The 17028-nt window shown below is 38.8% G+C and overlaps 2 pseudogenes; one reads left to right on the forward strand and one right to left on the reverse strand.

Moving 5' to 3' along the window:
- Window positions 1-11991, reverse strand: part of LOC131405269 (peptidyl-prolyl cis-trans isomerase A-like) — a 98874-nt pseudogene extending 86883 nt beyond the window's left edge.
- LOC131406707 (U6 spliceosomal RNA) lies at window positions 6135-6234 on the forward strand (annotated as a pseudogene).
- Window positions 11992-17028: the final 5037 nt, after the last annotated feature.

Consider the following 17028-nt stretch of genomic DNA (forward strand, 5'->3'; position numbering starts at 1 on the left):
CAAAGAAGCAAAAACAAGAAAGAAAAACCTACATATATATTATACATCTATATAAAATACTATGTAATATCATATGCACATGTGTGTATACATATGTATATATTTTTTTCTTTTGCCAACTGGAGGAAATGATGTTGACTTTGGGTCCTATATCATTGCACTTAATAGCAAAGAGGAATCTCAACAAAGGCAAAATCCTAACATAAAAAGTTTCACAAACATACCTCATTAAAAATGCCTAAAAAATGTTCTAAGAACATTCTAATATATCATTTTCCTAAGTGAGCCAAAAACTGAAACAAATATAATTTCTGATTCCTGTCTTATACAATGGTGATATTGGGTATATGTTACTTTTCCTATGCTAAATAATACTCAGAATAAGCAAAAATAACTTAACTATTTGCTCCATGAAATACATATTCTTGGAAGAATATGAAGCAACTAGAATAACTTATATAGACTAATTTTTCAAGTCTTGCTCAAAGACATTTGCTCTCCAATTCAAAGCTATTATATCACAAACTCTGCCTAATACCAACCAGTTTCCCAACTTAAAAGAGTCACCATGTAATCATCCAGCCCAGGCTTTAAAATCCTATAAATATCCTCTCCTGAATTCCCTCTTCTGAGACCTGATAAAACTATGTTAAGATGGGGTTTTACCTTACCACAGTAAGTGTAGATTTACTTCATCAATACATTTTTCTGGTGGTCTTTTGGGGAGTTCATCATACAGTTAATGTATTGATGCCAGTGGTTTATTTAGCAGTATTACTATTATTTATTTATATTCAATTGCTGCTTGGAAATATTCACAAGATATATTAAGATTTAAAACTGAAACACACTGGCCTTGGAATCACTGGTTTTTAGGACATCAAAAGCTAAATCACCAGAAGGATATGGCTTTGAGAAAGATCTACCCTTTCTGTTAGTGAGTTCTATGAGGGATGGCTCTGTGTCTTTTGTATACACTGTCATAATGTCAGTGTCTCATATTCTTATTAGCATATAGTAGGAACTGAATACATGGTTGAATGAAAAAATGTACCACTGAAGTCATCCTCATCCTAATGTGTGAATTTAACTAAGATTCCATTGATGGTTTCCCATATATTTGGTGTTAGAATAAAATTGATTTTAGGATGATAATTAACTGTATGCTATTTAGTTAGGGACTAACCAGTGACAAATTGCTCAGTGGCTACCAGGCTCTCATATTCTTGGGGAAAGATGATCTTGAAAACTGTATTGTATATGGGTAACAGATTCTGCATATTGTTGTTAAATAAACTGTACTCTTTTTAATATGCTAGTCATTGTAAGTAGGTTTTATAAAATAAGCATGTTACCACAGAGATAAGTAAACAAGAACCGTCTCACATTTTATCTATATAAATACTTAGAGTATTGAAAATAGAAGAAGAATTTGTCTTAAGAGTTAACTGTCCCTGTTTAGAAACATCTTTGATGGAAAAAAAGAGTCACTGGCAGATTCTAGATGGAGAGGCGAAAATGAAGGGAGGACTAAATTCCTTTGCATGAGAAATGTGTAGAACCTTTTAGTTTGCTTCTCTGATGATTTCTCCACAATAAAAAGGGAGAAGAGGAAAGGAAGGAGAAACAATCAAAAAGGTGACAGGAAGAAAGATTATTTGAGCAGGCACGACAAGTGAATAATTACCAGTGAAGACCTGGGGAAAAAAAGCTACTTTTAGAACAATGAATGCTATTATTTAGTCTTAAATAGACTCTATATTGGGAATGTTGACTGTTAACATTTCCTAAATTGCTCAGGAAATTATACAGCACACACAAATACCTCATGAGATTGTGTGTGTGGTTTCATGAGCGAACAGCTTTACATCCAAGTGTGTGTGGAATGGGAAGCCTGGGTAGGAGTTGATCTATGGAATTAATTAATTTGCTGAAGGAGAAGTTTTGAGCCAGAGATGATTATGAATATGTAGTATTTATCCTAATCTTGAGGCAGAGGTGGGTGGGTGTATATTGTCATTGAATTTTTGCACTCTGTAAAATGTGGATTTGAGTCAATATTGTGGATAATTTAAAGGTAGAGTGACAATAGCTGAGAGCTAAACTAATTTAAAATGAAAATAAAATTCCCAATAAAAGCAACCACAGAAGTGACTCCACATGTGGAACATGCTGAAAAGAAGTATTGCCTTATATTTATCTGTAGGTAAAGACATAAATACTTTTCCACATTCTACACAATCTCAGCCCAAATTGGAGAACTTGAAGAAAGTATAGTGCATAGATATGGTATATTATTAGATATTATTTGTGATAGTTCCATATTATAAAATGTAGTTTCTGATAATCCGATTTCATTTTGACCCATCAATAATTTGGTTTTTTAATAAATATAGAATGTCTTTTGGGAGGCAGATTTGATGGAATAATGTAAAATGATGAATTACACATCGAAATAACCACATTCTACGGTCTTTATAAATTTTACCAGCCTTGAACCTATGACTCCACCACAAAACATGAAATTCAACACCATCAACTAAAATTGTTCAATACTCTCATTTGTTATGTGGTTGGGCTCTTCAGGAATATAATTTCTTGACATCAACCTGTTTGTAACTCTCTATGTTTAAATTATATTTTTACAGCCAGTGGATATATATTTCCTAGTCTCCTCCAAAAACTGAAGCAACAATGGAAAAGTCAGAAGCATAACATGCTAATTTCCTTTTAGAGCATGAAAGAAAGAGGGAGACAGGAGAGAAGAAAGAGAATAAGAAAGATAAGGAGACAGAGAAGGTCTAAATATTGGAGAATGAAGAAGTGAGAGAGTTAGACACATTTTGATTATATGATCACACCAGTTTCAATTATAAATTATTAAAATAACACCTCTCAAGTTGTCTTTGAAATAGCTTGAAATTTCTATGCCATCCGTCTGTAAGCCTCTGAATGGATTATTTATAAGTATGAAATGGCCTATAACAATTCACTTTCCATTTTTTTGTGTGTGTGTGAGGAAGACCAGCCCTGAGCTAACATCTATTGCCAATCCTCCTCCTCCCCCCGCCCCAAGCCCCAGGAGATAGCTGTATGTCATAGTTGCAGATCTTTCTAGTTGCTGTATGCGGGACACGGCCTCAGCATGGCGGGAGAAGCATTGTGTTGGTGCGCACCCGGGATCCGAACCCAGACCGCCAGCAGCGGAGCGCACGCACTTAACCGCTAAGCCACGGGGCCAGCCCTCACTTTCCATTTTAAAGCCAATTATTTTATTTATATTTTGGAGAGAGAAATGGGTGGAAAAAAACACTTTTTGAACTATGGCATCTTGAATTCAAAATCAAATGAATAATCCTGGATTTATTCACAAGGAGAACATTGCAAGGTGGTTTTTTTTCAAACACTTCTTTTCTAACATACTTCCTCCAGGAAAATAAGCAACTGTCTGTGCCAGAATAGTGCATATGACCTGATTCTTTAAATAGAATGCATCCACAGGGTCACTGAACAGTCTCATCAGACGTTCCTAGAGGCAAAATCCCTTGATGAGAGATTCTTGGGATATAACCATCCCCTGAATTTAGCAACAGCTTGAAAGCAAGACAGGGATAAGACTGGTCATTGACTACACAAAAACCTCTCAGGTTCTCTTTGAAATAGCTTAGAATTTCCATGCCATCCATTTGTGTGGATGTTTTATGTTGATGGATGTTTTATGTGTTTTTAAATTAAATTCCAAAGGGAAGCACTTAACGAAAAAAGCAAAAGCAAACTCATTGGCCTTAATGGTAGAGAAATATAACTTCCAAAATTATGAAAAGAAAAAAAAATGCTATCAGTATATTCTTATATACCTTTTATCTGCTAAAAGGATAAAAAAAAAACAGTTAATGGCATTAAGAGAAAAGAATTAAACTTTTTTTTTATTAATGCAACTTATTTCCACAGGATAATACTGAAGAAAGCAGTTTAGCGCATTAAAAAATGGATTGATTTAGTGGATGGAAAGTTATTTTAGCTGGGGATAAAACAATTAAAGGCTTTATGTTTGCATGCTTCAGTCATAAAAATTAAATGCTTAGCTGGGGAAAACTTGCCCTTTTGTTCTGGTGATTTATTATAAGTAAATGTATTCTCACAAACGACTAGTATAGCTTTTTTCAGGTTCAGAAATCAAATTAAATGATCTGTGAATATCCTATCAGGGAATCCAAGGGTTCCTATCTTAATGAAAATCTTATGACTATTCCTTAAACTACCACAATGAAACACAATGAAAAGAATTATGGTCGCTTTAAAGTTGGGTGGCATTCATCAAATGGTAACCTAGGGGTGAAAGGTCCTATATTCCATTTCCAATCCTTTGAATCATCTACTGAACTAATGTATTTTTCTCTTTAAAATGTCCCAAAAGATATAAGATGTCCCCGTGCTTATAGGATTTTGAAATTTTATTTTAAGGAATCAAAAGAAATTTGCTCTGTGAGCAGGTTTTTAAATTTGGCTTCAGGCCTCTGATTCAGGGAACAAGCAATCTCCTTCCAACTTTTTCTTCTACTGGAGATATGTCCCCTTTCAACCCATGCCTCTCGGCCCAATACAAATCAATGAACTCGAGACCCAGTATACCATGTCTTAAAAATCCATTTAGAAAACAATTGTTCCATTCAAAGTTCATCTCCTTCCTTTATCAGAAATTGCTGGAAATGTAATTTTGCAGCAAGCATTTCATTTCTTTTCTTGAAATAGATTGAGGTAAATGTAAAGCCACTGATTAGATAAATGTAATGTCTTGGGTTGATGCCACAATGCAATATTCGATGGTGTGGTCAGTACTGATGGATGTTTTGTATAGTTACTCAGCTGTATAATGGGACAAATTCCCATGACTCTATTTAAAATACTGTGTGGCTTCTCTCAATTAATATTACCAAAAGTACTTTGGCACAGATACAAAAAGCACGAGAGATTAGTGCTGAGCATGCAAGTGTAGTTGTTACTGCTCTACACAGAGATTCTCCTTTATAGAATAAACTGTATCCATGTACAATTTACGTACTGAGCTGCATTGCACACAGTAAATAACACAACGAAGATTATTTCTCCTTCAAAAATCACTTCTAGTAGGTTATAAATAGAAAGCCTGTGCTAAGCAATCTCCTGTAGTACAGTTAAGGACTAAACCCTGATGAAGTTGACACTCATACAAGGGCACACACAAGCACTGTGGCCATAGAAACACGTTGCTCATGGAAGTCTCTTTATTTTAATGGCAAGAAAACATACTTCTCTATTGCCTGCTATCAAGGCATATGTCATTCAATATAAAGGAGGAGGAAAGGAAAGAGATGACTTTCTCTGAGAAGGAATAAAAAACAGAAGATTGGTAGTGTCTTTAGAAAATATTTTTTGGATGTGTAGAGGGTAAATTTTCTAACACACTGGTATCCAGATTGCATAACATGGGAATGAATCAAATGATGCAATGATAAATACTTTTTTTTCAAGTTCCACTTCTTGTGATGGCTGTTCTTTGGTGGTTATATTTCACCGCTATAAAGAAACTCCTGATTATCAGGGACAATATCCAGTCACCTATTGTGTGTTTCAGTGATCAAAATGATAAATTTTCACAATGTACCAATTTTATTTTTATTTTATTTTATTTTTTTGTGAGGAAGACCAGCCCTGAGCTAACATCTGATGCCAATCCTCCTCTTTTTGCTGAGGAAGATTGGCCCTGGGCTAACATCAGTACCCCTCTTCCTCTACTTTATATGGGATGCTGCCACAGCATGGCTTGACAAGCGATGAGTTGGTGCACTGGGGATCCAAATCTGCGAAACTTGGGCTGCCAAATTGGAGAGCATGCACTTAACCACTGTGCCACCGGGCCCCCCTGCAATTTACTGTTTTTAAATTAAAATGTTTAATACTTTCTAAAACACCTAACACTTAATAATTATCAATACACCAATATTTTATTTTCTAGTGTGCTCAGGTCCGGCACAGGACAGCAATTTAGAAAGATTTGTCATCTCTCCTAAGTAATATGTGATCGCTATTTGCAACACTTAAAATAATTTTTATGATTTTTTTTAGCTATTAGTATTTATATTAATCATATTAACTGGCTTTGGCAGCACATATACTAAAATTGGAATGATACAGAGATTAGTGTGTCCCCTGCACAAGGATGACATGTAAATTGGTGAAGCGTTCCACACTCACACACACACACACACACACACACACAAAACTATATAACATCTTGTTCCATACCATAAAAAATATCTGGATACGTTTTTGGAAGCATATTCTGATGACTGTAACTTACAAATATAGACATATTTTGAAATTTTTATAATGTTATAATTTTATAAAGTTGTTCTTTGTAAATAACTTTTTTAAAATTTCTCCTTCAGAAATATTTTAGATTTTTCTCTGAATTGCTGGAATTCTATAATCATACAATCTTGTGTTTTCTTTTTTCTCTCTGAAACCTTTTCTCCTTATTTCTGGTGTTACAACATTGCATGATAATGGTGTACCTTGGCTGGGACTATTTTAATTTATTGGGCTGGTACTTAGTAAACGACTTTTCAACATAAGTCATGTTTTTTCTGTTTTAGGGACTCTCATGAAATATTCTTTGTTAATTTTCCCCTACTCCATTTTCTCTGATAATTTAGAACTTCTTTTAGAAAATATTTAAACATCTGGCTCTTTTCTCCACTATTTTCCATCTCTGTCTTTTTTTCCTACTTTTTAGATTTTCCATACTTTATATTCCAAATTTTCTACTAATTTTTTCAAATAGCTTCCACTTCTACTGCGTGCAATAGACACCTTCTCTTTTCCTCTTGAGGATATGAGTTACAGATTTTTTTGTCTTTTTTTGTTTTCTTCCTTGCATTCTCTTAGTATCTTCTGATTTTTTGTTTGTTTGTTATTTGTTTTACTCTTTGTTTTTCTTGTTGGAGGCTTCACTAATGGTGGCAGTCTAACAAGTTTCAACTGCTAAAGTACTCTCACAGGACTGGCAATTATAATGCTTAGGAATCTACAGATTATTGCAAGAAAATAATGCAAAATGGCAGAAGTATTGAAATAAAGAAATGCATCTCAACCAAAGATCTGCCTCACAGCACAGACCAGGAGAAGCCAAGAATTAGCTTTGACTGTCCTCCGTCTGCAGGACTGCGGTGGATGTACTTTCTCTCTCAAATCAGAACCACCAAACAAGCAAAGAACACTTTGGAACCAGGGGACTTAATGTAGGCACATTCTTGTGAAGTAAGCAGCCCCAGTGGTAGAGCCCTCCGGGAGTTTCACTTACACCAGATGTAAACTCTGTTATCAATAAACAATGCTCACAAGTGGGTACAAACTACAAGAAACTCCCCTTGGCCCCTCGGTTGAAAAGCAGCACTATTAATCAGTACAATTCATGCCTTGACTAGGAGTCAATACTGTCTTGGCATATCTCTTACTTCAGCAAAACAGCTCAGGCTAATTCTAGGCATGCTGGAATTAACCCTCACAGCACAGAGACTTTCCTTAAATAAAAGTGTGCAAGGAAAACACTGACTGAAACTCTGCGTGGCTTACCTCTAAATCCTGGTGAACACGCATTTCCATTGGAGCATACCAAATGGAAATTTGGGAAATTTTATTATTTGAGGCTATTCAGATTCTCCAGTGAAGGTTATGATGCAAGAGAAGCTAGAAGTCACATAACTTCCCATCAGGCAACCTCTCTCGGGACAGCAGGCGCCTGCCGTGGGATGTCCTCCTCCACTGCACCGTAAACCCTGAGCAGAAACCCAGAAAGCCCTGGGCCCTTGGCAACTGCACACTTTTTTGTGTGTATGTGGAAGATTAGCCCTGAGCTAACATCCGATGCCAATCCTCCTCTTTTTGCTGAGGAAGATTGGCCCTGGGCTAACGTCGGTGCCCACCTTCCTCTACTTTATACCGGATGCCACCACAGCATGGCTTGACAAGCGGTGCGTCGGGTGCGCGCCCCGGATCCGAACCTGCGTCGCCGCAGCGGAGAGCGCGCACTTAATCGCTGCGCCACCCGCCGGCCCCTGCAACTGCATGCTTTTCCCCCCATACGTTTAGAGTGGAGTTACTATATTGGCAATTCCTGGAGAAGATTTTTTAATTGCTGCTTTTGACAGTTGAGTGAAGGATTTTCAAATCACACCTGGGACAGCCCCAAATGCCACAATTTAACAGACAAAACAATCCTTGGATGCGGCGATCTTCTTGGAGACTGTCTGACCCTACAAAGATTATTGACGCAAGACTAAAGATGTATAAGCATTCCAGTACTAAGGCCATGAGTGCGGAAGCCATTGCTGCGATGCCGTCTACAATCCTCTAACCAAGGTGCTTCTTTCCATACTGTTTACAACGTCATCAGGGTGAAGAAGTAAAGGGAGTCATGTACAGCTTTGACCAGCTGGGGTCTCTTGGTTTGCAACCTGAGGATTTCCCGGGTGGAATTCAAAACTGGCCCATGAACATGGAGGGCAAAAGAGACTGAAGAAAGAGGCAGACAGCTCCAGATTGGTAGGAGGCAGTTTTAATAAGCAAGGGAACTTACATACAAGGCTTGTCTTGGGTGGTCGGAAGATGAGTAGATCTCCACACCTGCCCGCCAGAATCTTAAGAATTTATATGCAGGCCTTAACGGAGTTCAGTCAAGTTTATAGTCCAGATGGTCTCAATAACACATTACCCTCTCTGGGCTGTATCCTAGAAGTAGCTCCTAGTGTAGGAGCAGAGTGTGGAACATACTTTCCAAGAACAGGGGAGGGAATAAGGGGCCTCTGATTGCCCGAGTCTAGCCAGAGAGTCGACCAGCCGCCACATCCTCTTGATGAACTCTGGCAACACTCCACCCTTCCTGAGCGGCTTTTACAGTCTAACACACACACACTCCTCTTCTGCAGTGTGCCCTGAGCGGTCAGCAGGTTTTATTAACATAGAGGTGGCTCATTTGGCAGCTATCTGGCTACACCGCAGGCAGATACCACAGCAACAATATAAGCACTTGCAAGAGAAAACACAGTTTAAGATAATGATTCCCAAAAGAAATAACAATTTTTTTTCCACAAGGAGCCCATGATCCAAACCACTGATTTATTAAGTCCCCTAGGCTGGGGGTCAGATCACTCAGGGTGTTCACTTGTGTCCTCAGGTAAGATTTAATAAAAATGATACATTCACAGACTCATTAGGTATGAACACACAACATTATGTTTGGATAATGGCACAGGTGCCTCCTTGCGAGGCAGTAATAATGTCCAAGGCCGTCCTACTTTGGAGGACAGCTTTTCTCATTAGAGACATTTCAGTGTTCAGCAAAAACAGGCTTTGTCGGCTATCATTTAAGGCTTGCTGGGTGAATTTAGTAAGGGCTTCTATGAGGGCTAGAACGTCCTCCAGGTCAACGGAGGTAACAAAGACAGTGGCCAATGATTGTACCAGTGGAAAACAGAACATGCCTATCTGGCCTTGAGGAGAGGGCGGTTGGCAACATTTGTTACAGTCTGCAGGTTCTGCCCTGTGCCCAGGGAAGCCTCAGGGTGAAGTGGCCCAACCACCCAGGTGGAAGTCATGGCCAAAGATCTGTGCCACACAAATCTCTGCCGCACAAAACCCCATTTGAGAGTACCCAGTAAATACTTGCGCAGTGCGACCAGTCAGTGCCAAACCAGTAGCTGTCCTGTAATGTGGCAGAATGACTACACAGTTCTGGGGATATCCATTCCATATCCCTGGTACAGTTTGGTTGGTTCTGTTTAGAGTGATATTTTTGTTCCCATCAGAAGAGTTCACGAGTGCTCAAATGTCCATAACCTGGGGTAAAGCACATGAACCCTTCCCAAATCTGAGTGTAGCCACCCATGGCTCTGGTGGCATTCTTAGGACCCTTCCAGACAGCAGTTTGTTATGCTTCCTGTGTAGTTTGATTGACAGAAAAAGAATACCCATGCCCAGTGTTATTGATGGTGTATAACATAGGCCACATTTCTGGATCAGTACTGGTAATATCAGATGAAATAAGAGTACTAGTCCTAGTTTCTACTTCTTTAATGTACTGCTTTAGGGCCTTCCAATCCCTTCCCTGGCGTGGTCATACCCACCATGGCAATCCTAACGAGCTAGAGAAGGGCAGCTGACAATAGACCCAACATTTGGATTGATTCCTTTGCCTGGCATACAAGTGGGCCCACTGTAGAAAGGTATTACCACCAGGTGCCCATTCCATGACCAAACAACACAGAACAGCAGAAGTCTAAGATCAAAAAGATATATTTATTAGGAACTTATATGGGAAGTTCTTCTCCTTCTGTAAGAATCACAGTTGTGCCCAATTCTTAGATGTTAATGTAGCTGCAGCTTTAGGAATCTGACCTGGTTGTGCATACCATACAATGTTGGCTGGGGGAGGCAGTAGTGTCAGGATGAGGAGATGGACTAGGGGTGGGATATGCCAGACTAGGACTCCCACTTTCTCCCCTCTTTCAATGGTTCATGTTCCATTCCAGGTATAGTGCGTTTCAACAGGTCCAGCTTGCAACAGGACAATGGGATCCCAGTGGAGACTGAGTCATTCCCCCTTACCCAGAGGTGTGAAATAACTCGCTATCTCAATGGGACATCCCATTGCAAATTCCAGTAGGTGACCCCTTTCCCAGGTGTGATGGAGCTTGGTGTTCTCAGCAGCACAGCATAGGGATTCACGGTGAGAGTTGGGACAACGGCTGTCTCCGAGACTTTCATACCTTTACGGTATTGGGTGCTGGGGACCCCAGGCTGGCATATGGGGCAACAGGCCCTACTGGTTGATCATTCAAATGTATTAAAGCCTGGGGTAGTACTTTAGTCCACTTGGCCAAGGTGGTTTTACCTGTTAGTAATTTAACCTCCTGCTTTAATATTCCACTCTTCCTTTTTATTAACTTTGCTGCTTGTGAGTTGTAGGGGAGATGGAACCTCCATTCAGTGTCATATTCTTTTGCCCAGTCTTGCACATAATGACCTTTGAAATGTGATCCCGGATCACTGTCTATTCAATGAGGGTATCTGTACGTGGTACTCAGCTTCTCTAATCTGCTAATGTTGGCAGCCTGGTTTAAGTGCAACAGGGAAAAGCTTGAGTTAAGGCGGAGGCAGTGTCCACACAAACCAAGTCGTATTTAGAACCCTTAATCAGAGGGATTGGGCCAATATAATGAATTTGCCAATCTCTCACTGGTTGGGAACTCCAGTGGACAACTCCAGACTCCTTTGGCAGTTGCCTTGAGTGTTTTTAGGACACATAGGACATGCTGTTACTGCATTAACCAAGTCACTGTATTTCAAGGGCAATCTGGCATCCTTGGCAATATGCCATCCCACTTGGGTGCTGTGGTGTTGCTGTTCTATGTACCCAATCTGCTGTATCTACTGAAGGGTAGTTGCTAGGCTTGTACCTGGGCTAGGGCAGGAGCTTCCTGATTGCCAGGGAGTGTCAGCACCTTATGAACTGGAATGTGGAAGACAGTGAGGACTGTCTCAGGCTTTTGCAGGTGAACCCAATGTCCTTCCATATAAGGGCTTATTCATGATCATCCACCCTTCAGCTTCCCGCTGTTCAAGCCACAGGGTTACTCACTTTAGAGCAGCCCAACTGTCGGTGCAAAGGGTTAATGGCAAGGGCACATGAGTGATCACCAGCCAAACTGCTCTGAGTTCAGCCCACTGGCTGCTGTAGTTCTTTCCCGTTTCCATCCAGATGGTGTCAGTGTTGGGCTGAATAGCAACTGCAGTCCTCGTGGGCAAGTTGCCCCGACTAGACTCTTCTGTATACCAGGCATCGGGAGGATTTTCCCCCACTCCCTTTCTACAGGCCACAGAGGCTTCCACAGGAATAGGGACAGGGGCATTTGGAAGACTTACATATTCTGCAGGACTTAATAGCCCCTGCATTTTTAGAGTAGCCTGGTGGAGTCAGTAGTCCTCTGATACAAATAGGCATCCTAATTAGTCTGAGCCATGACAGAGGTGGGTCGATGGAACATATTCTCAATCCACCCCTTGATAGGAAAGGAAGATCTTACCACTATGTGCTGTTCCTTCCTGAGAGGCTCTACCTGGAGAGGTGGAGTGTACACTGTAAGGAGCTGTTGCTCTATGATGCTATGTCAGGTTTCTGCCCCCTTTCAGAGTTGGGACCAAAATCCTAGAGATAGTCTCTTCTTCTGTTGTCTCCGGCACAGTGCCCAGCCCGTACCTTCCAGAGTCACAAGTACATCTAACTCAAATGGCAGTTCTGGGTGGGAGATGCCCAGTGCTTTAATCTGCTTCACTGGTATTTTTGCCTTTTCAAAGGCAGCTTGTGGCTCTGATCACCTAAGTTCCCTTTCTTTGCCAGGGAATATAGGAGACAGAGGCACTTTGCCAGGTGGAGAATAAAAGTTCTCCAAAACTCCAAAATCCCTACAAAAGCTCATACGTCTTTCATGTTCTTAGGGGTTAGATAGGCCTCCACCTTGTCAATAACAGTCTCTGGGACAGTGCATGTCTTACCCACCCATATGACTCCAAAAAACTTTATGACAATGCCTGGGCCTTGAATTTTCTTTAGGTTCACCACCTATCCTCTTGCTCACAGATGCTCCAGCAAAGTCTGCAGAATGTCCTGCAGCAGAGGTAAGTCTTCACATGTCAACATTATATCATCAATGCATTGGGCCCATTTTACTAGTCTGGGGAAGGAGAACAGGGACAGGTATCAGGCTACCATCCCATGACATTGTGGGGCTGTGCAGGTAGCCTTGGGGTAATATCAGAAAAGTCCATTGTTGCCCCTCCCATGTGAAGATAAATTGATCTTGTGTCTCAGTAGCCGGGGGTATACTGAAAAAAGTAGATGCTGAGTTCAGTACAGCATGGTATGCTCGTAGGACTATGGCCAAGGTGTCTAAGATGGTGGCAATGTTGAGCACAGCCACACCAATGAGGGACACTCCCTTGTTCAATTCTCAGTAGTCCACAGTCATCTGCTATGCCATCTAGGTTTTTTACCTACTGGCCATCCTGGGCTGTTGAAAGCACTATGGGCAGGGTGTACAATACCCACTGGGTGCAGTTCTTGGATAGTTTCTCCTATTTCCTTATGGCCTCCAGGCAATTTATATTGTTTGACAGTTACTACTCCTCTGGGGGCGATAGACTTACTGGTTCCCAGTCAGCATTTCCCCACAGTGCTGATTTGATTGCCCTAACCCAAAGGTTTACTGAGTTTGACCTTGAATGATATCAGTGCCCAATATGTTCCGTGGGATTGGAGAGATAAAAACTTTGTATTGTCAAAGGGGATGATGCCTAATTTGCAGTATCAAAGGGACCTTCCTGTTCATAACTGTTTGCCCTGTATAACCATCAATGGTGCTCAGGGGGCCAGAAATGTTGCATTGCTGAAATGAAAATTAAAACTCCAATGAGATACTATTACACAGCCAACTTAGCACAAATTAAGAAGTAATATAATATCAAGTACAGGTGAGCATGTGGAATATTAGGGATACCCATACCCTGTGGGTGGTATACTTTTGAAAGCAGTGTAGAAATTTCTAGTGATATTAAAATTACATATACCAAAAGTGTGTTTATGTACACACAATGTATGGAGAAAACATTCTCAGCAGCATTATTTATAATGTTAGAAAAATCCAGATCTTTATTTTCATCAGAATGAATATAGGAATCATTTTGCAATCATAAACTGAATGCAAAAGTTTGAGATTGACATGTTATTTTATTCATTTATATATCTGACTAGTTTCAAAAATGAGCCCAGGCAACAAAATTCATGCAATAAAATAAAACAAATAACAAAGAAAAAAAGCAAAATAAGAAAAAATAGGGGCACTAGACCTATACAGAAGCGATTAATAAAGTGGCTGATGTTCACACATGCTATATTAATATCAAAATTCTGAATTTTGTGTCAATTTAGTTTTGTTTTCATATCATTACAAGATTTATGTTCTTAAGGCCATGTTTAACCATTTTTCAATGTAATCACCTGAAAAAAAATGCAATTAATATTTGGGAGAGGTTTTCCCAAATTTTCTTGAAACAAAAAACTTTCATGAAATATGTTTTCATGACTCAGTTTCCTAACTCTGTTGTTGCTACAGTGGATGATGCAGATTGGCATCAAGGTATTACATATTTCTCCCACACTCCCATTAGTACTAATATTATCTTATACTTTAAAGTAGTATGTGGGAGGTGTGGTCATAAATTCTCATTAGCAGCTAATGAAATCTCTGCTTATATGGCGCTCTATTCTGTATGCATTAATACAAAAAAACTTCTCTCTGTATTTGGGAGAGCATATATAAGAAGCCGTAGCCCATGTCCATTGTTATAAATGTAATTTAATCCTGGAATAGGATGTTAGCAGCCTACGAGCATTTTAAAGGAAGGCAATTTGTTTTTCTCTCAGTAATGTTTCTATTGAATTTTAGATTAAAATGGCACTAGAATGATCTATGCCTAATGCTTCCCTTTGTCAAAGAAAAGGTGATTTTCCTTCTTTCTACTCCTGATAGCCTGTTCCTTGGGCGTTCTTCTCTCCAGCCTCCCTCTGAGATCTTACCCAGTTAATTATACCCTCTCATTCCAATAGCTGCAATCTCCTCTGGCTTCTCTAGCTAAAAAACAAACTCAAGTCTCCTGTTAAAAATAAAAAACAAAAACAAAACAAAATAGACAAACAAAACACCCCCTTGTTCCTTAAGCTACTATTCTTTCTTTTTTCCTTTGTCTTCCAACTGCGTAAATGCTCACTGACTTGTCAACAAATTAAATTCTGAGTTCTTCCACTCTTTGCTTTATTCTAAACCTGTTTTTGCTAAAATAACCAAGGGTTTCTTAATTGCCCAGAACAGTAATCTCATTTTTTTTTTCCTTATTGTAATATGCCTCATTCTAACATTGGTTCTTAGTTGAATACTTTGTATTTTTCAAACTCTATCTTAGACTTCTGTCTAAGCTTTATTGGCTATTTCTTACCATTTTGACCATTTTTTCTCCTTCTCCCTTTCTAGCACATTACCCCTCAATGATGATATTCTCATGAGGGTTTGCTTATGGCCCTTAGACTTTCTCCTACACTTCCCTCAAAGTGATTTCCTTCTATTCCTATAATTCAGCACATAATCTCTAAGCTATTAACTCCCAAATCTAAATTATCTCCACTCATTTTCTTGGGCTAAAGACTGGCATTCGTTAATGCATTCTAGAACAACACATCTACATGTGTCACACAGACATTAAAGACATACCTAAGTCAACTATTTTAATCTTCCTCTAAAACTCCATTGTTCTATCATATATGCATTGTCAAAAATTCTGTGTTCCAAACAAAAATCCTGATTTTTTTCATAAATTATTTACTGCTTTCTTTTCTAACCACCCCCCCACACACACATACACACTCTCCAATACTAGGACTTGAAATTTCTGCTTTCAAAATATCTCAGAGTAAATAACTATTGTTTTACGTTCAAACTTTACCCTTATCACCTAGTACAGTGAATAGCCCATACTGGACTCACTCTCAACAAGTTATTTTAAATGGATGAATGAAACATTACATTTTTTTCCTGAACCCTTTGCCACTGCTTAAATTCAGACCTTCAGAGCCTCTTCCCTGTACATCACCATAAACCTTCTCACTGTTCTCTTTGCAATTGGTCTGTGCCCACCATAGTTAATGCTCTATACTCTAAGATTACTTTTCACGTGTATGTATGACATTACATTAAGATTTATGCGTAATCTCCATTACATGAAGAGTTTTCCAAAATCCTAAGGGTTTATGGGAAAAACTCAACATACAAATTGACATGCCATAGAGACTCTTCATCTTCAGATCTCCACCCACCTTGCCACCTTCATCCCCTTCAGGTTGGCCACTGCCTACCATACTTTTGTCATACTCTCCTAGCTCTATGCCCATACAAGAAAAATTGCTCAGTTTCCCTGACAAGCTGTCTTTGTAGATATAGGTCTAGAACTATAGTTCTGTAGAACTCCTGCAATGTTCTTCCTCTTCCTAGACTTGCTAACTGCTATTTATCCCTGACATACAGCCCATTGACAACAAACAGAATGCCTTTCTGGGTTCCTTCAAGCAAAGTTTCTCATTCCTTTCCTCTAAATCCCCAAAGCCTTTTTCTCCTTTCAACATTGTATCATTTATCACTTTGTGGCAGAATTATCTAATCATATATGTGTCTCTCTTACAAAAATACTAGCTCCTGAAAATAAATCTTCTCGAATTTTCTTTTTTAGTCCCTATTACAATGTCTGGCATTATTATAGGCACTTTATATATGCTTGTGGAATAAATCATACTTTAAAAATTTTCTTCACTATTTTTTAGCCCATCATCAAGATTTCTATATTATATTTTAAAGTGCACGATGTAAACCATGTTGATATTGGCTCATATATAGAAATTAGGGAAATATCTGTTCACATAGTCTTTTATTTCTAAAATTTTCAAAAATATAGAAAAAATAGATTTCCTGACAGAAAAAAGTACTGGGAAAAAGTAACATTTCTATATTTTCCCAATTTTAAGTACATATCATATTATGTTGAAGTTTTTATTAACAAATTGTTTTTATATTGATTGCACTGCTATTTTTTTCCAAGCCAATGGTATTGAACTTAAAGTATAGTGGTTTCCCAAAATCCTAAAAATGTCTACGGTGTAGACTTCAGCAATATAGAGTTCTGTAAAAGGCAAATGTATATTACCATTGTTTCATGAGTTAATATTCAAAATAAAGTAAAATTCATCATAATATGTTAACACTTAGAGGCTTTATATATGTATGTATATATGAAGAAACTGAGTCAAAGAGAAATTTCCTCAAGTCAATGCCAACTTGTGCAGTCAGTATATTTTTTTAAAGCCATCCAATGCTGTCTTAATATGGTGTC

This window comes from Diceros bicornis, chromosome 5 (assembly GCF_020826845.1).
Source record: "Diceros bicornis minor isolate mBicDic1 chromosome 5, mDicBic1.mat.cur, whole genome shotgun sequence".
Taxonomy (NCBI): Eukaryota; Metazoa; Chordata; class Mammalia; order Perissodactyla; family Rhinocerotidae; genus Diceros; species Diceros bicornis.